The 24,679-nt window shown below is 45.4% G+C and overlaps 1 protein-coding gene and 1 long non-coding RNA gene across 2 annotated transcripts in view; one reads left to right on the top strand and one right to left on the bottom strand.

Annotated features, from left to right (window-relative positions):
• Positions 1–24,679, top strand: part of LOC126520633 (monocarboxylate transporter 9-like) — a 168,167-nt gene that overhangs the window by 82,764 nt on the left and 60,724 nt on the right. The gene's annotated exons all lie outside the window — the stretch shown is intronic.
• LOC126520644 (uncharacterized) lies at positions 16,702–23,924 on the bottom strand. The gene is made up of 3 exons (XR_007597088.3): positions 23,635–23,924; positions 19,200–19,320; positions 16,702–16,805 (listed from the first exon to the last, which is right to left on the bottom strand). It is a non-coding gene; the product is annotated as an uncharacterized lncRNA (long non-coding RNA).

The raw sequence follows: 24,679 nt of genomic DNA, 5'->3' as shown, positions 1-24,679 counted from the left end.
TAAAAGATTCCAGAAAAGAGTGGGAGAAAAAAAGGTTAAAAGTAAATATGAAATGTCCGAGTAGACCTGATACTAATATTTACAGGTGACATGGCGGGTAAATTTAGGCTTTTGTATAGGAAGGATGCAATTTTTTAAAGCTTTCCTATTTGACAATTTCTGTCAGGTATTTGAACAATAAATCCAAAACCCGTCACTGTTTTGAAGGGCCGGGCATCGGACCTAAGATGCTCGGTAACGTTAACGGTTCATGGCAAATCATGTCCATTTGGTGCTCAAAAAATTGTCTCTCGTTGCGGTACGCGGGGCATTCTAGTAATATGTGCTCAATTGTCTCTAAGTTGCGACAGTTATCACAGTACGGGTTAGTGGTAAGTCATATGCGGTACAGATAATTGTTCGTGTATGCAACGTCCAGTCGAAGACGATGGTACAATGTCTCTAAGTGTCGAGGAAGTGGTCGTGGAATTTTCGGTCTCATTTCTGGGTCAATGTAACGTAGGAAGTTATCTTGGTGAAGCGGCAGATTCAAGATGCGGTTTTTTTCTTGACAGGTATATTTTTTTGCCATGTTTGAAGCATCGGCTTTTGTAAAATATGTTCTTTTGAACTTGCGGTATTGGAGTCAATTTCCGGCAGCTTCATCCGCTCTTTCATTTCCCGAAATGCCGGCATGGCCAGGTATCCACTTGAACTTTATGCAATGCCCAGCAATCTTAGCCCTGTGGTGAAGATAAGCAATGTCAAATGCTGCTGGTTGATTATTGCAACGCTTGTGCCTGTTCCACATACTTTGTAGGGCTGCTTTTGAGTCTGTGAAAATCACCCATGTCTTTGGCGGCTGCTGTCGAAGTACATACACAAGGGCCTCCTTAATGCCATATAGCTCCGCTGAAGTAGATGATGTCGCTCGCTCAAGACGAAACGGGAATCGTTGCCCTGTAGAGGGAACAAAAAGTCCGCATGATGAACGGTGTGGAGTTGTAGAGCCATCTGTGAAAATGTGCGTTGCGGCTGCGTATTCTTTGTGCATATATTCTAAAGCTATCTGATAAGTCGCTGCTTGAGGCATTTTCTTTTTCGCACTGATTCCAGGTATATATGGCACGATTTCCAGTGGGGACAGTGTCCATGGTGAAATGTTTCGCGGCATAATTTGTGACGCCTGAGCAGGAATTGAAATAGATATGCTTCCGACGGCCTGCCCAAAGCTAGATGTAGCATGGGTTCTGGAAATATCCTTTAAAAAGTGAGTCTTCGTATGAATGACGTGGCGGAGGTGTATCCGAAGTGTCTCCGGCGAACATAGCACTTCCAGAGGCAGGCATCCAGCTTCTGCTACGGTCCCTGAGCGGGACGATCCCTTCGGAAGGCCAAGACATACGCGAAGGCAGTTGTTTCGTGCTGCCTCGAGTTTTTTCTTGCTTGTGGGAGATATTTTGTGCAGGATCGGGAGGTAATATCGTAGTGTTCCGTCGACGTAGGCCTTATGGAGGAGCACCATTGATCGACACTTGCTGCCCCACTGTGATCCGGCTAAAAATCGGAATACGTGCGACACCGAGGAAATCTTCTCACTCAGTTTTTTCACTTGGGGCGACCATGTGAGGTTACTATCGATCGTCACTCCAAGAAACCTTTGCGTCTTGACGTATGGAAGGGCACGACCACCCAACACTAGTGGGTATTTTTCCATACACCTCCGCGTGAAAGCCATGGCAACGCTTTTGTCGGGGGACAATTTCAGACCCCTTGGATTTAGGTAGGCCGATATATTTGCTAGCGCTCTCTGGAGGCGTTGTTGGGTGGTACTGCGGGAACGCGCCGCACTCCAAATACAGATGTCGTCCGCATACAGTGTGATTTTGACGCCAAGGGGCAGGTTTCTTTTCAGATAGATGAGGACTAAATTAACTAATACCGGGCTTAACACAGCTCCTTGTGGCACTCCCTTCTCGACGGCATAAAGCGCCGTGGGGCCATCCGGGGTACACATGAAAAGTTGGCGTCCTTGAAGGTAGTCTTCAATCCATGCGTAGAGTCGTCCTCCAAGACCAAGGGTTTCCAAAGCGTCTAGTGTTGCTTTATGATAGACCGAATCATATACTGCCTTAATGTCTAAAAATAATGCAGTAGGTATGTTTTCAGAGATCAATTCCTCTTCAATTGATGAGACCAAGGCAATGACATTATCAACTGCGGATCTATTTTGCCGGAAGCCATTCATTTCCTCCGGGTAAACTTTTGCCGTTTCCAGGAACCAATTTAGTCGTTTGTAGATCATTTTTTCGAATAGCTTCCCTACGCAGCTAAGCAGAGATATGGGTCTGAAGGAGGCGTAATTTGTTGGCTGCTTCGCTGGTTTCAATATAGGAATGACTTTCGCAAGCTTCCATTCCGTAGGAACCTCCCCAGTTATCCATGAGGCGTTGTAGTACTCCAGAAGGCGTAGGCGGGATGTGTGGCATAGATTTGCGAGCGCTTGATAACTCACGCCGTCATGGCCAGGTGATGATCGCTTGTTTACGTCGCCGATTGCTGCCGTGAGCTCTTCGATGGTAAATGGTAATTCTAAGTCAGGAAGGGTAGCTCGAGGTGGACTAGGCTGACGACTTGCAATTTGCCGCAAAGGTTGTGCCCCGTTGGAAAGGAGCCTGCAGTACTGCTCTGCCACATTATTCAGGGATGTGCGTTCATGTAATGAGAGGGCGATAAAAGGATAAAGCTGTTGCGGCTCTTTGCGAATGCCTCTGACGACTCGCCAGATTTTGCTCAGCGGTTGTCGTATGTCCAGTGTCCCACAAAAGTCCCTCCACCTTTTTCGGTCCAGTTTGGTGAGGTAACGTCGTATATGTCTTTGTGCCCGTCGACAAGTTCTGAGGTCTTCGATATTCTTAGTACGTAGAGCTTTCCTTTCGACACGCTTTCGAATGGCACATAACCTTTCAAATTCCTCGTCGTTTGTTGGTACTTTACAATGCTTAGTGGCAGAGCGGGTACTTTGTTTAAGGCAATGAGCTATTGTCGCTATTATTTCTGTATTCGTAGTCGAGGCTGTGATTCCTTTGTCTACGGCTGCTGTGTAAGCTTCCCAGTCTATCGACTTCAGTTTCACTTTTCTGGGCGACGTCCGAAAATGAAGGGCAGAGATTAGGATCGGGTAGTGATCAATACCTCCAGTCTCTAAATCTGTAGACCATCCAAACATGGGGGCCACTTGACTTGATACGAATGTGACGTCAATGCAGCTAACAGTCGTCGGATTTTTCAGGTATGTTGTGCTGCCATCGTTCAAGGGATCTATATTGTATTTTGCAAAAAGCTTCGCCAGCTTGGCACCCCGAGCACATGTATGTGAACTGCACCAGATCTCGTTATGTGCGTTGAAATCGCCACAAATAATATGTGGATACTGAGTGTTTGTCAACAAGTTTTCCAATCTTGTAACGTCGAGAGGTGATCCTGGTTCCAAGTAGACGCCGATCAGGGTAAACACTTTGGATGCAATCACTGTGGTTGCGCAAATATATTCGTTCTTGTCATGTGGTGCTACGTCAATCGCAGAGGCAGGTATGTCGTTGCGAAATCCAACGAGCAGTCGGCTAATTCCATTTTGTCGCCTTCAATGATGAAAATAATACCCCTTTATCTTAAAGTGCTCGTCGACGCCAGATTCGGAAATGACTAAAAAAGGGAATAGGTACACTCGCGTAAGATGCTTAAGTCTGCTAACTTCGAGCGCAAGCCGCGAGCGTTCCACTGGCATATAGTACATGTGCGGAAGTGTTTGTTGGTGGACACCGCTTGTGAGACGATTGTTGGCGAAGCTATCGTTGCCACTGCGAAGAATCACGGCTTTGCGCCGTGAAAGAAGACGACACTAGCGGTTCCAAAGCCAGGACGGCCTCTACTTCAGGGATGCTCTTAAACGATGGGCTGGCACGGAGAATAGCCTTGATTGCGGCGAACATCATGGGAATCAGCATACTTGATATCTCATTTGCAGTGCTACCATCTAACAACTTTTCTTGGTTCTTCCTGTTCTGCTGCGACTTTGAGGACACTTGTTGCTGTCGTGGGCTTGAGGTTATATCACTTGAGGGATTTGATGGATTCGTTGCAGTTGAAGGCCTTTGCTGGTTTTCTTTCACGACTGAGGCGTAGGACCTTTTCGAAGCCGTGTCGCTGCACTGCACCGTGTCGTGTTGCTTTTGTTTTGTAGATCTATACATCATATCCGGATTCGGTGGTGGTTCTCGTCATTTCCGCACTTTTCCTTGGATTTGCTCCATCGTCCGTGCAAGAGTGGCTGATTTTTTTTTAGGACACCCTCCGCATGATGCAGCATGCTCAGCTCCACAGTTTGCACACCGAGGCTGCGAACGTGACGTACACTCCTTATGCGTATGTGGACCAGCGCATATCTTGCAGCGGATGGGGCCTTTACAATATTTCGCTATATGTCCATGTCTTTGACATCTGAAACATTGAGTAGCAGACCCCATGTATTCCGTCACGGAATAACTGCAGAATCCAAGCGACACTCGGTTTGCTAAAGGGGCGTCCTTAGAGAATTCCAGAATGACCGAGCGTCTTCGGGTTTCCGTTACTACGCCATCTTCGTTAGGGACGTAGAAAACTTGCCTTTAGCAGATATGACTCGTTGTTCGCTCAAATACTCCTTGAGGTCGTCATCTGAGTACTCAACAGGAACGTCCTGTATGCTCCCGTACGTGGCAGAGTAGGAGTATGGAACTCGAGCTTCTACAGGAATACCGGATAGATCTGTCACTGTGAGGAGACGATTGGCTGCAGGAAGTGTAGACACTGTCACCATGAGGCTGCTATCCTTGTTGAGACGGTGGCTTAGTATCTTTTGGGCTATTGTCACGACCGCAGAAGCCAGAAGATTTGGGTTTACTTTCCATAAGATGCTGTCAGGCTGAGTTGGCTTGAATATAACAGGAACACCTGCGGCTCTTTTCTTTTTGTAAGAGGCAACAGTGAAGGCTGTCTGGTCCATCTCTTCGTTGTCTCCTGCAGATTCCCTTGTGTCGATGTCATCTTCACGTAGCCTTTTCCTTGCTTGCTCATCTTCTCTGGGGTCTACAGAAGCAACGTGCTGACCTGATTGCTGATTGCTTGCGACGGATGCCATCAGAGCATCACGAAGGGCGGTCGACGGCGGAGGCTCGCCGCGCTGCTTCGGCCCGGTGCGCTTCGGGAGCCGCTTGCTGTGCTTCTCTCGCAGGACGGTGACCCCCAGACCGGCGTTCGGTGAAAGAGAGGCACAAAGAGTAAAAAGGAGCTCTACACTTGCTAAAAAAGACTGAAAATTACAGACGGGCGTTCGGAAGCGAGCCTATCGCTCGTCGTCTTCGTCTTCCTCCTCAGTCTCATCAGTGAGTATCCAGTGAGCGACACTGGGCCCATAATCCGGCATGGTACTGGACACTGGATACTGGGTTTTGCAAAAGGGATCCTCAAAAAAGAAAAAGAAAAATAGAATCGTGTGAGACAGCCAGACTTGCACACGTTACAGCAGAAAGTAACTGATTAGAATTACAATTATTTCATTCACAACTGTAATTGATAGAGTTACCAACTACTGCGCGACCAAAATAACTGTGGCATTAGTCAAAGTTTGTGATCGATTACTTTAACGTTATTTTCGTTCGAACTTTTTATAATATTGCGCAGATAACGTAATCAGAACGAGCTGACCTGGCACATTCAGTGCGTCCTCTGCAGCCCTTCTACACTGCTTATTTGAATGCGATAGCGTTACACCCCGTGCCGCAGAAGTCCGGTGTCGGCTGCGTTGTCCGTTAGGGAAATATCATCCCGGAGCACGCATCCCGAACCACGCACGCCCTTCGCGTGGCGCCTAGGAGTAGTGAAATAATTGTATTTCTCGCAGTAAAATGCGTCAGAAAATTCGTAAAAAATAGAACTTACACACAAGGTACAGGCACGATAGCGCCGAATCGTAATTTGAGTATACGCGAAAACAATTCTGTTACGCGGAAACTCAAACACAAACCCCTTTTAATGCGATAGAGTTAAACACTCCGTGTTGCAGAAAATCCGGTGTTGGCGTCAGGCGCCAGCGTCCCGTGAGGGAAAATTATAGTCTATATTTACGTATACGCATATGCCACGTCTTGCTACATGGCATGCGGCACACCATGCTTTCGTCAAAGTTACTCATAGCTTGTCCTACATTCTTCATAAAGTTATTGCTCAGAATTTTGATAATGACAGCCCACAAACAAATTTCATAAAGCAGAAATGCCGACAGCGCATGCCTCTTATGTTAAATCTTCTCAGACCAACTTGCTGTGCAGCTTGTGTGTGGGAATGGAGTGCACGAACGCTTACTCCTATGGTATAGGAATGGCCGAGAGCCTAATGTGCGACTCCCGTAGGTGCGAGGAAACCAGCGAGCAGCTATTGTGTACCTGTCCTCGCTACGACGTACAACGCTTCTCTCAGGGCCACTTTAAGCTGGCTATTCTCGACACTGTTCTCTGAGTCAAAGATACTCCGACCGCGGCTCCACACATTTCTGACACAAAAAATTGGAGGACGCTTAAGCTTCGCCTTCAAGAGTGAAACGCGACAGCCTTCCCGTCGACCCGCCAAGGGGTGTAAGACAATGGGCTACGGCGCAGCGATCACTTCCGAGGCGCCCCGCATCGGACTTTGCACCCACCAATCATGCGGTGAGCGTCGAGCAACGCAGCGTTCGGCGCGGCAACGAAGCGTGCGCCTGAGCAAGCGGAACGAACCAAAGAACTCGGTGTCTCGGAGGGGGAAACGATCTACGCCAGCCAAACGTCGTGATCGGCACGGGCAGAGAGATATATAGATAGTGATCTAAAGAAAGGAAGGAGGCTTGATTCTGCAACCCGTGAGAGAGCACGACGAAGGGTCGTCAGGGGAGAGGGAGTCGGGGCCGCGACGCGCCTCGCACCGGCCCCCGCACAGATCAATGCGCGCGTGGTGCGCCACCTGTCGGGGCAGCGCCGTACATTGAGAGGAGGGGGTCTTCTGTGTTTGCCGCAAGATGGCTCTGCGTGTGCGGAAAGCGCAGAAGAAATGTAGCGGAAACGTACTTCGCTACTCGTGTAACTGTAGCTTCTGTAAGTTACATGCTCATAAGTACCGATATACACCGCAGTATAACTTTCTACGGCAAGTTTCTAAGACAACACCGCATTCACTAGAGGCGCTTTTGTACCGCTATGAAGCATCGAACTCGTGGCTGAGTGGTAGTGTCTCTGCCTCACACTCCGGAGACCCTAGTTCGATTCCCACGCAGCCCATGTTGCAAGTTGTTTTTATTTATGAATTGCCTGCCGGGATTTTTCGCTCACAGCCAACGCCGCGGACTCCGACGCCGACACCGACGACACCGGCTTTTCTGCGACACGAGCTCCTTAACGCTGTCGCGTTAAAAAGCAATTCGTGCACTAGCATACTACTCGAAGTACACCGGTTTACTCGGTGCACCGGTACTCGAAGTACACCGGAAGACCGCCTCTAGCGTCCCTGTGCATCATCCCACAAGCACTAAGTGGTGACACTCTCCATTTTTTTCTCTCTATTCCCCCTTTCCATCGCCTCCAGCGTAGGGTAGACATCCGGGCGCTCGTCTCGGCCACTTCTCTCCCCTTGCTGTCTCTCTCTCTCTAAGACTGAAATATTAAAAAAGCACCACAATAACAGAAACCTGGAAAAGATGTTTTTTTTTTCGCACGACTGTGCATTATCTCAGCGATCGGCCCACGTAAGAAATTCCGTTTCTACCAGGAAGCTCACCTTCAAGTATAGCATTCGCGGCGAGCGTTCCCCGGTAAACCTTACGGTTACATAAGCTGCAGTTGCCAGCAAGTCTGAGAAGCAATCAGGGATATTTCAGTGCTATCGTGTTATACGGTTAAAAGCGAACCATAAGTGTCCTCGAATTTTTTTCCAGCAACCGTTTGAGGTCTCTGTTAGTAGGAGCAGCGCATCCCACTCGCTTTCTTCCATCACCATCCAGATGGTGCGAGCCTCCGAGCATCCATTGCAGTGGCGGTGCCCGCCGTAGAAAGGGAGGAATAAAGAACCAGAAAGCTCCCCATCATGCATAGTGTTCGCCGCCAACATTTGCATGAAGACATTGCCGTTATATAAGCTGCAGTTCTTGAGAAGCGTTAGAAGCAGCCAGAAATCTTTGAATGTTGTCGCGTTACGCTGTTAAAGGCGAAGCAGAAGTGTCCTACAAATTTTTCTAGCGGCCGTTTGAAGTCCGCTTTAGTAGGAGCGGCATGCCCAACTCGGTTTCTTGTAACACCATCGAGATGGCGCTCGCCTCCGCGCGTCCATGACAGCGGCGGTGCCCGTTGCAGAGCGGTTGGGAAGGAGAAAAAAGAACCATAAAGCTCGCTATCGTGTTCGAGTGTTCGCCGCCAGCGTTTTTCGTGAAAATGTTATGGTTACATAAGCTACAGTTGCCAGTAAGCCTGAGAAGCTGTCAGAGACCTTTGAATGATATCGCGTTATTGTTATAGGCGAAGCATAAGCATCCTCAAATTTTTTTCCAGCGGCCGTTTGAAGTCCGTTTTAGTAGGAGCGGCATGCCCAACTTGGTTTCTTGTAACACCATCGAGATGGCGCTCGCCTCCGCGCGTCCATGACAGCGGCGGTTCCCGTTGCAGAGCGGTTGGGAAGGAGAAAATTTCATGAAAATATTACGGTTACATAAGCTACAGTTGCCAGTAAGCCTGAGAAGCTGTCAGAGACCTTTGAATGATCGGGGCGACAAATTGAAGGGCACCCACTGCGAACTACATACGGAGTGATGGACGCGAACGTTTAAGGTGGCGACAGCATTAGGTTGCTACATCTGCAAGCAGCTGTGTCGCCGAGGCAGCAGCCGCCGCCGCCATGTTTCGTAAGCAGCGGCGGCAGGTGAGGCGGGCGCCGGTGCCACCGCCCAATTCCATCTTACACCGCACAGATACACCTGCGAACGCCTATCCTCCTCGCGCCCTGCGCTGCCTCTCATTGGTCGCCTCCTCCTTTGCCGTCGCTTTTTTTCTTCGGGAGAGAGCACCTTCCAAGGTGTGCCCATCTTATCGGTGGATCGAACACTGATCCCGCCGGTGCACGCCGCGTCTCCCAACTAGGAGCGCACGTCAGAGCATAGGCCATTGCTAGGCGCAGCCAATCCTCCACGCGAGCTACTAGCTTCCTTTAAGAACCTCCTTTAGCCGTTGTCTCTCTATGACTCGCCTAACCTTTCCTCCTCCCCACTTCCCTTTGAATATAGCCAAGGTTTCGACGAAAATTCGTCTAGTCAGGCATTGAAGAGAAAAAGGTTTGCAGTCACTGACCAAGGCAAACGCATAGCTGCGCCGGGATTTGAGCGGTCGCCGGGCACGGCTAGAACTCAAGATTAAGCAGCTCCGCCGTTCGAATCATTTCTAAAGTTATGGATAGCCAATGCCTAGAGAATGAATATGTTGTTGGAATCTTCACCTCGCTACAAATTGCTTTGTGTGCGTTTTTCACCCTGAAAACAACCTGCAGACTTCAGTGACCCCTTCGTCAGAGTCTTTTATTAACGGCGTGTAAGATACACATAAATGATATGTGTCTAAGTATTGCTTCTCTTTCCAGTAAGCACTGCTAACGATTCATGAAAAAAAAGCTCTTGTAATAATTTACAGCATCTATTAGGGATGAAAACATCGTCACTTGCACGCATAGGCCGTAAATATATACAGGGTGTCCCAATGAACTATATATACAGGGTGTCCCAATGAACGCCCCAACATCATTGTAACTTATTTCGGTAGTTTTTGGGCACGCCTGCCGCACCCGGCTATGTGAATCAGTTAGCGAAATGCAGCTCGACCGTGGTGACGGTTTCGCGTGCACTGAGTCTTACTGGGACAAGTTCGTGACGCTTTCCCTGATCCCCAACATTATTGTATCCCTGACCCCCAACATTATTACAGCTTAGCTGTCTATGGCTACTCTGTGGAAAAATCATGGCGGCGAACAGAAGACACCTTGCGTCAAAGGCAACTTTCTCTCGAATGCTCTGTAGCTCTCAATCTAATGTAGGTATTTTGGAAAAATTTATGCTCGAATTGGTCGCTATGTCAACTTTAATATTACGCCGAGTTTCATTTGTCTTAATTAGTTGGTTCACAGTGAAGTATCAGAAATACCCCAAACAAAATCATACTGGAATTGGTCTCTAAGACTAGTCTATCATTACGCGGAGTTTCATTTGCTTGTCTTAATTAGTTGGTTCACAGTGAAGTGCTAAACGTTACAGAATTCCCGTCGGCTGTCAATACATGACCGTCTGCAGATGGAGCCTGGTTGCAGAAAATGGCTGTAACTCTTGTTTTATCGAAACTATCCCAAAACAAATCATACTGAAAATGGTCCCTAAGATAAGTGTATCATTATACGCCGAGTTTCATTCGCTTGTCCTAATTTGTTTATCCACAGTGAAGTTGTGAACGTTAGGGAATTCCCGTCTGCTCAGAATACACGTCCGTCTACGGGGGGTGTACCGTTACAGAAAACGTGTAATTCTTGTTTTATCGAAACTATCTAGAAACAAATTATATGACAATTAGCCGCTAAGACGTCTTTCACATGCTGAATTTCATCTACTTTTCTTAATTACGTAGTTCACATGAAAGCTGTAAACTTCATGTGGTTCTCCTCTGCTGTGAATACAGGACCTTCTAGAGGAGGAAAACGGGCAGCCCCATGTTTGTCCGCTCGAATAAAACTCTAGTCCTTTCAAGTTTCATTGAGCTAATTAACTAGGGTATGCTCAATTGCAAATTAGGAACGAACGCGTTTTTTTCGCGCACTCCTTTGGACTGCGCCCCGGTCAACGCATATCGCCGCTCGCGTCGAGGCTCGGTTTAACGGCCACCTGCGTCTAAACGGCCGTCCCTCGCAGCTGCGGCAACACCTGCGTCTTTGGAGCGGCGTTGTAAAAGCCCTTAGGCGGTAGCGCTGTGTATGTATGACGTAGTGCGTGACGTAGTGCGCGCCTGATATTTCTGTGTATTTCGCATAAATGACGTATATAATTATATGTATAGTTACATACCAGCAAAACTCTATACAAACATAATTTGTGCCAGTATAGCAGCTTCGCTGGTCAACCAACTTCACCGGGTGGAATTGCTCCTCCCTACTCCGTGCGCGAGAAATATGCCGATCAGTGGCCATATGCAACGGCAGCCGAGAGGCATGCGTAGAGCCACATTGGCCCCGTCGTTTGGGGCCATGAAAATATGTTGTTCATAACGCGTGGTCATAATGTTTGTTGCTTTCAGGTGGCGTTTGTATTTGTGTTTTGAGCAATCATTTCTTTAAGAACGCGTTTACTTGAGAATAATGTTCGTTGAACATTACGAACCTCCTCCAACTTTTTGAACTTTTTACTGCTGCTTTCGTATCGTAATGAATATTTTTATTTTTTATTTATTTATTGGATACTGCGGACACGTGGTCCAAGCAGGGAGGGCGACATATGGTACATACAAAGAAAATCAGATTGACAAAACAAACAGAACAATGAGAAACAAGATTAGGAAGTAGATTCAATTTATAAAATTCCATTCGGTTACAGTTCTAGGAAAAAAAGAAAACTTATATGTGTTTGTTCTTGCAAAGTAAGGGGTTAATGCATCATGTCTGCGGTGGCGTGTAGTTCTGGTCGATAACTGCGATAAATGTTCAGATGGGTCAAGGAATAAATTGTTAGTGTGAAGTAGTTTAAGGAATTCAAGTCTCTGTTTTTTTCTTCTAAGTTCGAGTGGTTCAAGGTTGTTAATTTTCATAAGTTCAGTGGGGGAATCACATCTGGAAAATTTGTTAAATATAAATCTGACCGCTTTTCTCTGAATTTTCTCAAGGCTATTGATATTAGTTTTTGTGTATGGATCCCAAACTATGCAAGCATATTCGAGCTTAGGTCTAATTAGGGAGATGTAGCATAGCATTTTAACGTTAGGTGGGGCTTTCTTAAGTTTGTGTCTCAGCAGGCATGGTTTTCTGAAGGCTGAAGCGTAAGTGTTAGTTATGTGATCATTCCATGATAGTGAATTGTTAAGGGTCACTCCTAGGTATTTATAGCTAGTGACTTCACGAAGAGGTGATGGACGTAACTCATATCTATAAAGCAGGGGTGATTTCTTATGTGTCATTCGCAGTAGTACGCTTTTATCTGTGTTTAGTGTCATTCCCCAGCACCCGCACCATGCAAGAATGTTATTTAAACTACAACATAAACTAGTTTGATCATGGAGAGAAACAATATCTTTAAAGAGTGCACAGTCATAGGCAAATAATCGAATCTGTACACCACCTTCAACCGTCTTAACAATATGATTAATATATAGAAGAAAAAGAAGAGGACCGAGCACACTGCCCTGGGGAACACCCGATGTGACCGGAAGGCAGCCCGATTTTTCGCCATTTATCTCAACGAATCGTTTCCGGTTAGACAAATAAGCTGAAATCCAAGAGATAAACATCTGAGGGATTCCTGCATTTTCAAGTTTTAAGATTAATTTATCATGAGGGACCGTATCGAATGCCTTACGGAAGTCAAGGAAAATTATGTCTGTTTGTCCGTTCTTGTCAAGGGTTGATGCAAACGAATGAGCTACAGTGACCAGCTGTGTGACAGTCGAATAACCTCTTCTGAAACCGTGCTGGAACTTAGTTAAAATTGAATGGTTTTCTAGATATGTGGTTATGCTCTTTGCTATGATATGTTCGATGAGTTTGCAGCATGATGACGTTAAAGAAATAGGACGGTAATTATCTACAAGTAGACGGTCTCCCTTTTTATGAATTGGTGCTATTCGGGCTGTTCTCGAGTCATTCGGTAACTCAGACGACAATAATGAAGCACGGAATATTATAACAAGAAACTTTGATAAGTTACAGCATATCTACGGAGAAACAAATTAGCAATATTATCAGGCCCACTTGAACATTTCGGTTTTAGGTTCAGCACCATAGACAGTACACCAGCATACGATATAAAATTTACATCAAACGGTTGGTACGCTGGGAAGTTACGTGAACAATTACTGGGAGTTGAGAAGACACTGTGAAAAAACATATTAACGTGATGAGCAAGTTCAACCTTCTCCGTAACCATCTGTCCATTTATTGTCATTTGGGATATTGGTTGCTTCTTCTCGGCAATGTAATTCCAAAATTTACTTGGATCGTTTGTAATAAAATCAGGCAGAGATGAGTTAAAATAATAATCATATAATAATAACAATATCGTTTACTTATGACATAATCGGAGGTTATGACAACGGCGGCTTTTTAATATATAAACCGAAATGTGTGCCAGGCGACGCCCTAGAAGTTTCCTCACACGGCGCGGGCAAGCAGCGAATTGAGGTGGCAGCGCGGGCGCTTGCGTCGCGCAGACGACTGCCACTGGCGCGCGCAACGCTGTCGGCGACATTCGTCCGCTTCTCAGCCAGTCGGGTTGAGTCACTTGCGTTTCATGTGATAGGAATAACGGGGCCTAGAACGTTCGTTCATCAGCACACGTGTGTGAGGTCACAAGGTGGATAACAAGCACTCTGGCGCCGATATACGATGACTCATTGCGTTTCTTGCGAACACACACGCTGGCAGATGAACTGGACTACGGCTTGCACGCAGCAGACGGACGGAATCGAGAGACGCTTTTTGGCCAAATAAACGCCCGCTTTGAGCTAGCTGCTTTATTTTACTGAGGAGGAAAAATGTTTTGCTTCATCAAGAACGCTAGGTTCGTTGCTCCCATTTCAGCTAGGCTAAGGTCAAGTTTGCGTCACGTTACCAAAGCAAATCGGGGGCGTCAGAGCCCTTTTTTGTGTTTAGTGCCTACGTCACGCCTTGAATAAAATGGCAGGATGTCCAGAATAGAGGCTCAGTACGACTACGAGATTCGTTTCGAAAGCAGAAAACGTCACGTTATACTAAGTAGGCCGTTCGATGCCTCAAAACAACTACCTGCAACAGCTCGCGGGCGCACTTGGTGCAGTATACAACACAGCATTCAATCAAGCCATCATTGCAGTGAGATCCGGCCGTTCATAGATAATTCCACTGAAAAATGGCGGTGCACGGCGCAAACATAGGTGGAGCCCGACCATCGAGTTACCCTCGTGGAATACTGCAATTGTCTACGGATGCTCGTGGCTCATTCACGCCAAGCTGTCCCACTGGAGGCGTGGGTTTACATGGTCAGCAAGGACGCGAGCTGCGTTCAGCTACAAAAACGACCAAGTGGATGCACCCTCAATCACCGCAGTGGCGCACAGCAAGGTTAGTGTTATGCTGGCATGAGCGGTGTGCCGCGCACAAACTATAAGCACACGGCCGTTCTCGTTGAGCTGCTGTGTGCATGTTCTTGTCTGACCAGTAGACATCCCCTTAACATTGTCTACTTTTCCCTGACTAACGCCGACGGTTTCTATACCATCTCGGGCACCATAAACAGACGCTAGTCACACCAGCCTGGTCTGTTCTTGCTTTCCAGCAGCACCGAGTGCTGCTTAATTAAGTGCGCCCCGCCCTATTGAAAAAATATGTATGAGAATCTTACGAGAACTTCTGTACGCTATTATTGCTCCGTAGGCTCAACGACGTCGTACGTCAGATGAGTATGAGTGGACATCGTCACTGAACGAGATCGTTCTCGTGTGGGTATATTAACGAGATTATTCTCGCATAGCTATGCTTGACGAGATAGTTCTCGCACGGCTATGCTCAACGATATCGTTCTCGTTTGTATATGCTACATGAAAATGTTCTCATTCAGCTATGCAAAATGACGCTATTCTTGTTTAGCTGCATTCTACAAGTGTTCTCATTTTTGTTGAATGCGTTCTTTTGTTCATGTAATATTTTTGGTGAAGTTCCACACAGTAACATCGTCTGCCAACATTACAGCCATTAATTTCGATCACGTGAGTCGGCCGATGTGCCAGCTCAGAGACAAAGAGGACACTTTTTAGGGCTTACAATTTACACAAACCATCTTTATTTTGCATCCCGAAGCATGGTGGCCAGGTGCTTGTTCAGGTCCTTCAGCCTCCTTGCCTCTGTATCCACAGTGCTTGGCGCTTTTGAAACAAACTGCCCGTATGCCTCTGCACAAAAATGTAAACAAAGCAGCCGGCCCTGTTAGATTACAACAAGCCATTGGAACTGACATGCACTATAGGTAGCTCCACTGCATAACTGATTGGGCTGGTTCTTGCATGACATTGTGTGTAAAGCGTGAACATCTCACAGAAAAACAGGAAAAAGGGAATACGGAGGCTTATGAGTTTTATACCTACGTAAATTGATATTTGAAGATTAACCACAGCAGTTGAAAGCAAGTGCTCGTCCTCGCATTGTCTTGTTCTTGTCTCTGTTAAATGTTCGTGTTTTACAAGCAATATAAATGGCTGCAGAATTGCAATACAAGATCACAGAAATAGTCTAATACTTTTCCACAAGTATCTTACATTAAATGAACAAGTATGACCAGCTCATGCAAGTGAATACGCAAATTGCAAAGCTTTTTGCTACCGCACTGCGGAATATGCAGATGGAAAACATTGCATAGATGCCAGTGCGGAATTGTTTGCAGGAAAGATTAATGCAGCTTTAATACCACTATAGAAACTAAATGGTAGTTTTTGTTAGCATGCTAGAGCATGCACTGAATATGAACAGCTTCTATTACATCACATTTCAGCTGCTGTCTCGCCTTGCCCCCGATACTGCACTGGTCAAACAAAGGTGCAACCACACTTTCTACAATGGCTTTTCGTATTATTGCATCAGCTTTTTAAGGCTAATTTTAGCCCCCCCCCCCCCCCCTAGTTATCTGGGAGCCGTTGCATCACAGTGACGACAGCTCAGACAAGGATCTGTTTGTTCGACAAGGTTATTCTTCCTCCTTCTCTTACTTAAACCTCCCCTCACTTTACTAATTATGTGGCACAGCAACACAACTGTTATACGCCGCCTCTTTAAAAATGCCTAATTTATTGTACAGGCAGAAATAGCTTCGCTAACCGCAGCACTACTCAATTTTCATTAAAAATAATATCTTACTCCTGAAGTAGTGCAACAACTACAGCTACCAAACCGGTTGTTTGCTGGTGTAAAATTTCAATTAGCTTACCGGCTAATGTAAGATCTACAATATTTTTTATCGTCATATCAGCATTCATAGTAGCCATGCCATGTGTCGCATTCGCAGTTGTGCGAGCAACATGCATTGCCGATTTCTCTGTTCTTGCCCTTTCACTGCTCACTTGATATTGCTGGGCAAGCAGCCAAACTGGATAGTTGTTAGACACTGGCTGTCACCTCCTTACCTTCCTTATCAATTGTGCGTTAAATGAGGCTTTTTTCTTGGTGAAAGTGTTCTAGTTTGAGGCCTAAACAAGCTCCATGGCAGTTTGCATTTAAGGAGTGTAAACATCCTCTGAAAACATGTACATGAGGAACACTGCAGAAAGAGCACTTTAAAAAAAGAACACGATTGTATTTATCACCAAGGACAACCCTTGTGTCTTCTTAAATATTTATCAAAAGTCAAACTTAAAACTGATACTCAGGTGCAAGGTGCCCGTATCATATTATCTTGTGAAAGCACAGTGGTGCCTGGATGCTGTGGGATCAACTCGGACGTGGAGATCAGCACTGATCAGCAACACTGCAGTGTGCTTACAGCTTTTCTGCAGGCCCAGCCACACCTGCATTAAAACAAGTGAGCTTGGTGTCACAAGAGTACTGTATTTACTCGCATAATGATCGCACTTTCTTGTAAAAAAAAAATGGTCGCGAATTCAGGCGCGTGATCATTACGCCGGGTAAATTTCCCGCAAAAAGAATTTTTTTTCATCCCGCGTTTGCTGCGGGATGGCGACAGGTCAACAAATAGGTTGCTGCCACTGTACGTAGCGCGGGACACCAAAACAAAAATGGCGGCCGGCGTAGCAAGCTGAACACACCAAATGCGCCGAACGCGATTTTTTTCTTCTCGCGAGTACATTACGTTCATTGAAACAGTTTCTTCCATATCAGTAATGAATAATATCGTTAATATCGGTAAGTTTGTGGCAATAACGTAGCCATGTCCACTATGAGGGGGCAGAAACAGATGGGCACGCTTAGCTGCCAGTGACATAGAAAGACACGGCGGGCATGCTGTGGAAACTGCGGCATTTGTCTTCACTGCTATCCTAATACAGCACGCTTCCACTAAGGGTGGGCGAATATCTTAGCTGTGTCACAAGTGTCGGGGTATGGATAGGGTACACTTCTAACGTATCAGTGTAAACATGACTGCTATCGTTGCCGCTCGTGATTTGTTGCGTGCCCACGAGTGCAGATGAGAAGAATCAAAAGGCGCCTTTTTCGTTGTTGTTGACCACAACCATTACAAAGCCTACACATAATAAAGGCAATTTTGGTTGTAGCTTTTTTGTCATGGAAGTGCGGAAACTGATAAAAGGAATGAAATAGGGCATCTGCTTAAGAATGTTTGGTACGTGCAGACCGCTTTGTTTATCTTCAAGAGTTGTTCGCGTAGCATTCGACAGATGGTAAGCGCGATCATTAATAGCTACACTTGGCACATGATATATCGCTGCGGCAAGTTCGGGCTGTGATCATTACACAGGAATTTGGAGGACAAAATTCAGGGCTGCGATCATTATGTGAGTAAATACGGTAAATATAAAAAGTGACACTGTGAACAAAGCAATACTTATTAAGTATAAATAGGAATGAAATGCTGATATTCGCCCGTAGAAAGCTTTAAGTAACAAAGCCTGCAAGATAAGAAAAATGCAATGTATGGGCCATCTGTACAAGAACATTGATCGAAGGTCCCTTCATTTTTCAGTCCCTTCTCCTCCTCATGCATAGATGGCAGTCAGGTTAAGTAAACTGGACCAGATTGCCACATAGTGTAAGCAAAGGTGGTCACTTGGTGGGCCAATTATGATACCATAACACGACATGCATCCCTACAGTCGTTTTAATGTGTTCCGTAATGCTAGCCATCTTGTAGGCCCTACAGTGTCAAAGCATCCATAACCCTAACAGCCTTACCCAGTAGGGATAACCAATAAGTGTCCACATCAGCACAACTCAGCATATCTATCAGGAGGCTTTCGTTACACTTTTACAACTCTCCTCCTATGGCTTCATCCCAATTTTTGTCAATACAAGCTTGAAGCATCTGCACAAGCTGAATGCACCAGGGCACCATAAAAAATACCACATCTTCCTACCCAATTCCATGTTGAATATAAGACTGGCAAGTTCACTATCATGTGTAGAACAAACCAAATTGTTCCGGAATCAAGTAATCTTCCACCACCTGTGAAAAAAAAGCATGCAAGAAAGGGTACGTAGAGCACAGGGGTGTTGATGGATATTAAATACCACTGTCGTGCAGTAGACACCACGTCGGCAAAACAGGTCAATGTGTAAATGACTGGATTTGCAACCTTGTTAACTGAATGCTCAGGTCATTTGGTGGTCACTTGGTAGTGCAAAGTTCACTTGCATTATTTTGTTTGAAAACTGTGCAAATGTGGCAATGTGTTACGAGCATAGGGCTGGTAAGATTTGTGAGCCTTTCCTTATATGTGTGACAGAGGATCTGCGAGTTGGCTCCCCCTCCAGTGGATTATCATATAGCAAGACTGCTTATTTATCATTGTAAAACAAGTGTCATAGTAGCCATGCCATGTGTCCTTTTCGCAGTTGTGTGAGCAACATGCATTGTCGATTTATCTGTTCTTGCCCTTTCACCTCTCACTTTATATTGCTGTGCAAGCAGTAAAATTGGATTGTTGTTAGAGTGTTATGTCGTGTCACCTCCTCACCTTTCTTATGAATTGTGCGTTAAATAAGGCTGTTTTCTTGGTGAAAGAGTGCTACTTTAAGGCACAAACAAGTTCCATGGCAGTTTGCATTTAAGCATACTCTGAAAACATGTACATGAGGAACACTGCAAGAAGAACGCTTAAAAAAAAAAAAAGAACACGAGTGTATTTATCACCAAGGCCAACCCTTGTGTCTTAGCGTATTTCTCAAAACTGATACTGAGGTGCAAGGTGTCTATGTCATATTACCTTGTCAATGAAGCAAAGCACAGTGGTGCCTGGATGTTGTGGGGCCAACTCAGACGTAGAGATCAGCACTGATCAGCAACACAGTAGTCTGCTTACACTCTTTCTGCAGGCCCAGCCACACCTGCATTAAAACAAGTGAGCTTAGTCTCACAAGAGTATAATATAAAAAGTGACACTGTGAACAAAGTAATTCTTATTGGGTATAAATAGGAATGACATGCTGATATTCGTCCATAGAAAGCTTTGAGTTAACAAAGCCTGCAAGATAAGAAAACTGCAATGTATGAGCCATCTGTGCAAAAACATAAATCGAAGGTCCCTTTTTTCGCTTATCTGCTCCTCCTCGTGCATAGGTGGCAGGCAGGTTAGGTAAACTGGACCAGACTGCCACATAGTGTAAGCAAAGGTGGTCACTTCTTCGGGGAGCAGCCTATAGGCTGCTCCTTGAAAGAGTATTAGAAAATGGTAATATTGCATATATGCATTATTCACAAGAGGCGTTGTTTCTCTGAGAATGCCACAGCCAATCACATATTTCAAATTGACCATTTTAAAATGCATGCAAAGTACAGCATGGCTTTGAGGGTACCCCAAACTACTGAAATTCACATCAGCCAAGTTCAGGACAACACCATAATCAAGCCTCTAGAAGTTGTGCATATTATTGCAAGTTGACAGAATACTGAGGAAGAGAAGGTGAAGGAGGTCGTGCCACTATAGCATAGTTCAAACTCACATCATCTGCAGAAGGGCAAAGAATGCGCAGCTTTCGGTTATACCCTCACCTGTGACCACTGCACCAGGTTGACGGACATGCGTAACAAGCAGTTTGTGATACCACGTTATTACATCCTGAAACTGATGTGACATCAGAGATCACCTTCAAGCTTCACGCTAAGCTATACTAGGGACACATAATGAACTGGCTACATTAAAATCTAAAGCATAAGTGTTGAACATTGTTTGCCAGCCTGTGCACTTCATATTTTACAAAAATTCTAGACAGAAATCCTGTGTTGGAACGACAGCACGCACTTTCTTAAAGCTTTCTCTCAGCATCCACATTTTCCTATGCATACATTATTAACCACTATTTACCTTGACGCGCTGTACACAAGCAGCACACTTGGAAAAGCACAAACTAAGGTGTGTTTAGATCAGTGAATTTTTGTCAGTGCTTTTGTTGCTGCAAATTTAGCCTTCTTCTGGAACGTATCTTAATAAACTTACCTAAAGCAAGTGCCCCTCTGGTATTTTTGTTATGGATTTTTCATTGCTAGCAATTAAGAAAGCAGCGTAAGCGCCATGACTATTTTTTTACCTGCATTTTCGCAATCCTATACCACCCCTATGCCATCCTATGCCACCCCACTCCGACCAGGCCGCCATTGGAATATGAACCTGGCAACGTTTAACGCTAGAACGTTATCTAGTGAGGTGAGTCTAGCAGTGCTATTGGAGGAATTAGAGGGCAGTAAATGGGATATAATAGGGCTCAGTGAAGTTAGGAGGCCAAAAGAAGCATATACAGTGCTAAAAAGCCGGCACGTCCTGTGCTACCGGGGCTTAGCAGAGAGACGAGAACTAGGAGTCGGATTCCTGATTAATAAGGATATAGCTGGTAACATACAGGAATTATATAGCATTAACAAGAGGGTGGCAGGTCTTGTTGTGAAACTTAATAAGAGGTACAAATTAAAGGTAATACAGGTGTACGCCCCTACATCCAGTCATGATGACCAGGAAGTCGAAAGCTTTTATGAAGACGTGGAATCGGCGATGGGTACAGTAAAAACAATATACACTATACTGATGGGCGACTTCAATGCCAAGGTAAGTAAGAAGCAGGCTGGAGACAAGTCAGTGGGGGAATATGGCATAGGCTCTAGGAATAGCAGGGGAGAGTTATTAGTAGAATTTGCAGAACAGAATAATATGCGGATAATGAATACCTTCTTCCGCAAGCGGCTTAGACGACAGTGGACGTGGAAGAGCCCAAATGGCGGGACTAGAAATAAAATAGATTTCATACTGTGCGCTAACCCTGGCTTCATACAAGATGTGGGCGTGCTCGGCAAGGTGCGCTGCAGTGACCATAGGATGGTAAGAACTCGAATTAGCCTAGACCTGAGGAGGGAACGGAAGCAACTGTTACATAAGAAGTGGATCAATGAGTTAGCGGTAAGAGGGAAAATAGAGGAATTGCAGATCGAGCTACAGAACAGGTATTCGGCTTTAACCCAGGAAGAGGACCATAGTGTTGAAGCAATGAACGACAATCTTATGGGCATCATTAAGGAGTGCGCAATAGAAGTCGGTGGTAACGCCGTTAAACAGGAAACCAGTAAGCTATCGCAGGAGACGAAAGATCTGATCAAGAAACGCCAATGTATGAAAGCCTCTAACCCTACAGCTAGAATAGAACTGGCAGAGCTTTCTAAGTTAACCAACAAGCGTAAGACAGCGGACATAAGAAACTATAATATGGATAGAATTGAACAGGCTCTCAGGAACGGAGGAAGCCTAAAAGCAGTGAAGAAGAAACTAGGAATAGGCAAGAATCAGATGTGTGCGTTAAGAGAAAAGCCGGCAATATCGTTACTAATATGGATGAGATAGTTCAAGTGGCTGAAGAGTTTAATAGAGATTTATACAGTACCAGTAACACCCACGACGATAAGGTGAGGGAGAATCGGCTATAGGAACTTGAAATCCCACAAGTAACACCGGAAGAGGTAAAGAACGCCTTGGGAGCTATGCAAAAAGGGAAGGCAGCTGGGGAGGATCAGGCAACAGCAGATTTGTTGAAGGATGGTGGGAACACTGTCCTAGAAAGATTGGCTGCCCTGTATACACAATGCCTCATGACCTCGAACATACCGGAATCTTGGAAGAACGCTAACATAATCCTAATCCATAAGAAAGGGGACGCCAAAGACTTGAAAAATTATAGACCGATCAGCTTACTGTCCGTTGCCTACAAAGTATTTACTAAGGTAATTGCGAATAGAATCAGGAATACCTTAGATTTCTGTCAACCAAAGGACCAGGCAGGATTCCGTAAAGGCTACTCAACAGTAGACCATATTCACACTATCAATCAGGTGATAGAGAAATGTGCGGAATATAACCAACCCTATATATAGCCTTCATTGATTACGAAAAAGCATTTGATTCAGTCGAAACCTCAGCAGTCATGAAGGCACTACGGAATCAGGGTGTAGATGAGCCATATGTAAAGATACTGGAAGCTATCTATAGCGGCTCCACAGCCACCGTAATCCTCCACAAAGAAAGCAACAAAATCCTAATAAAGAAAGGCGTCAGACAGGGAGATACGATATCTCCAATGCTATTCACAGCGTGTTTACAGGAGGTATTCAGAGACCTGGAGTGGGAAGAATTGGGGATAAAAGTTGATGGAGAATACCTTAGCAACTTGCGATTCGCTGATGATATTGCCTTGCTTAGTAACTCGGGAGACCAATTGCAATGGATGCTGACTGACCTGGAGCGGCAAAGCAGAAGGGTGGGTCTGAAAGTTAATCTACAGAAAACTAAATTAATGTTTAACAGTCTCGGAAGAGAACAGCAGTTTACGATAGGTAGTGAGGCATTGGAAGTGGTAAGGGAATGCATCTACTTAGGGCAGGTAGTGACCACAAATCCGGATCACGAGACTGAAATAACCAGAAGAATAAGAATGGGCTGGGGTGCGTTTGGCAGGCATTCTCAAATCACGAACAGCAGGTTGCCACTATCCCTCAAGAGGAAAGTGTATAACAGTTGTGTCTTACCAGTACTCACCTACGGGGCAGAAACCTGGAGGCTTACGAAAAGGGTTCTGCTGAAATTGAGGACGACGCAACGAGCTATGGAAAGAAGAATGATAGGTGTAACGTTAAGGGATAAGAAAAGAGCAGATTGGGTGAGGGAACAAACGCGGGTAAATGACATCTTAGTTGAAATCAAGAAAAAGAAATGGGCATGGGCCGGACATGTAATGAGGAGGGAAGATAACCGATGGTCAGTAAGGGTTACGGACTGGATTCCAAGGGAAGGGAAGCGTAGTAGGGGGCGGCAGAAAGTTAGGTTGGCGGATGACATTAAGACGTTTGCAGGGACAACATGGCCACAATTAGTACATGACCGGGGTAGTTGGAGAAGTATGGGAGAGGCCTTTGCCCTGCAGTGGGCGTAACTAGGCTGATGATGATGATGATGATGATGATGATGATGATGCCACCCCATTTCTCAACAGGTTTAGAACATCTTCACTAATAGAACTTCATTCTCATTACTTAATGGAACGTTAGTAAAATTGTAGAATAGCAAGAATTTATAAATTGCATGAGAGACACAGGAAACTTGGCAGGTACCAAATACACGAACAGAACCTAGAACACATGAATGGCTGTGACCGTTTTCTACGTACCTTGTCAAAGCAGGCAGATCAGGTGCTTTGTCGTGCTGTTCAGGCTGCATAGTGCCGCAGACTCCTATGTGGTGCAGAGATGCCTCCGTCTCAGGAAATTGTGACATCCCTAAACAATAAATGTTCAGCTTATTGTAATCACTGCTGAAACTGCAAACTTGTGATTTAACAACATCGCGTCAAATTGTGGAAAGCTCTCGTACAGCCAGCTACATGAAGCTGCATCCGCTTAGACAAATTAAATATTTAATTCTTATGTCACAGACGGTTATTCAACGTGTCAAAGGCAAGAAAACAAACAGAACACTAAACACAAGAAGTACAGGTTGCCTTGGCGACAATCTATAAGCATCAAAGTTTGCATACAAGCTAAAATCTTCTCACGAGTCGGATCATTTGGATGCCGTCGCACGTTGACGTTAGCTGTGAAAACATTTGCACAACACATTAATGTACTTCTAGAATTGTCTATACGATTTCTTGCTGAGAAATTACGTACAGAAGCAGTGACATTCCTTGCTTGAATTTTTGTGCCCGTTCAGACCAAGCGATGCCCCGGCGCTAGCATACTTCATAACAAATAGGAAATTAACAATAGATGAAGCTCTTAGCAACATCAATCTCGGGGTAATTTTCGTGAAACTTTTTGCTAAATGTGCACTACGATATCGAACGAACATTAGGGAATCACTGTTATTGTTTTTGTAGCTGTACTAATCATCTTCTGCTGCGCATTACAAGGTACACTACATGAACCATAAGAATGCGCCAGGCGCCGGACTTGCCTTCCGAGGCGAGCGCTCCTTCGTGTCCGTTCACGCCGCATCGACTGCAGCAACAGTCCGTCCAGCGTAGTGTTGAATTGCCGTGAACTACAGCACGCGATAGCACAACTATCAACATATTCTTCCGTGCACTGTGACCCGATGCGGGAGCGGCGAGAGTACAACAGCTTCTCATGAGCCGGGAACAAAGAAAGCGCGAATGGAACGCACTACGATAATCAACAACGGCGCACCGCAAGAAACCTACAGCCAGCTAATAG

The sequence above is a fragment of the Dermacentor andersoni genome, chromosome 3, assembly GCF_023375885.2.
Source record: "Dermacentor andersoni chromosome 3, qqDerAnde1_hic_scaffold, whole genome shotgun sequence".
Lineage (NCBI taxonomy): Eukaryota > Metazoa > Arthropoda > Arachnida > Ixodida > Ixodidae > Dermacentor > Dermacentor andersoni.
The sequence above is the reverse complement of the archived record's forward strand: the minus strand, read 5'-3'. Positions and strand labels throughout refer to the sequence as shown.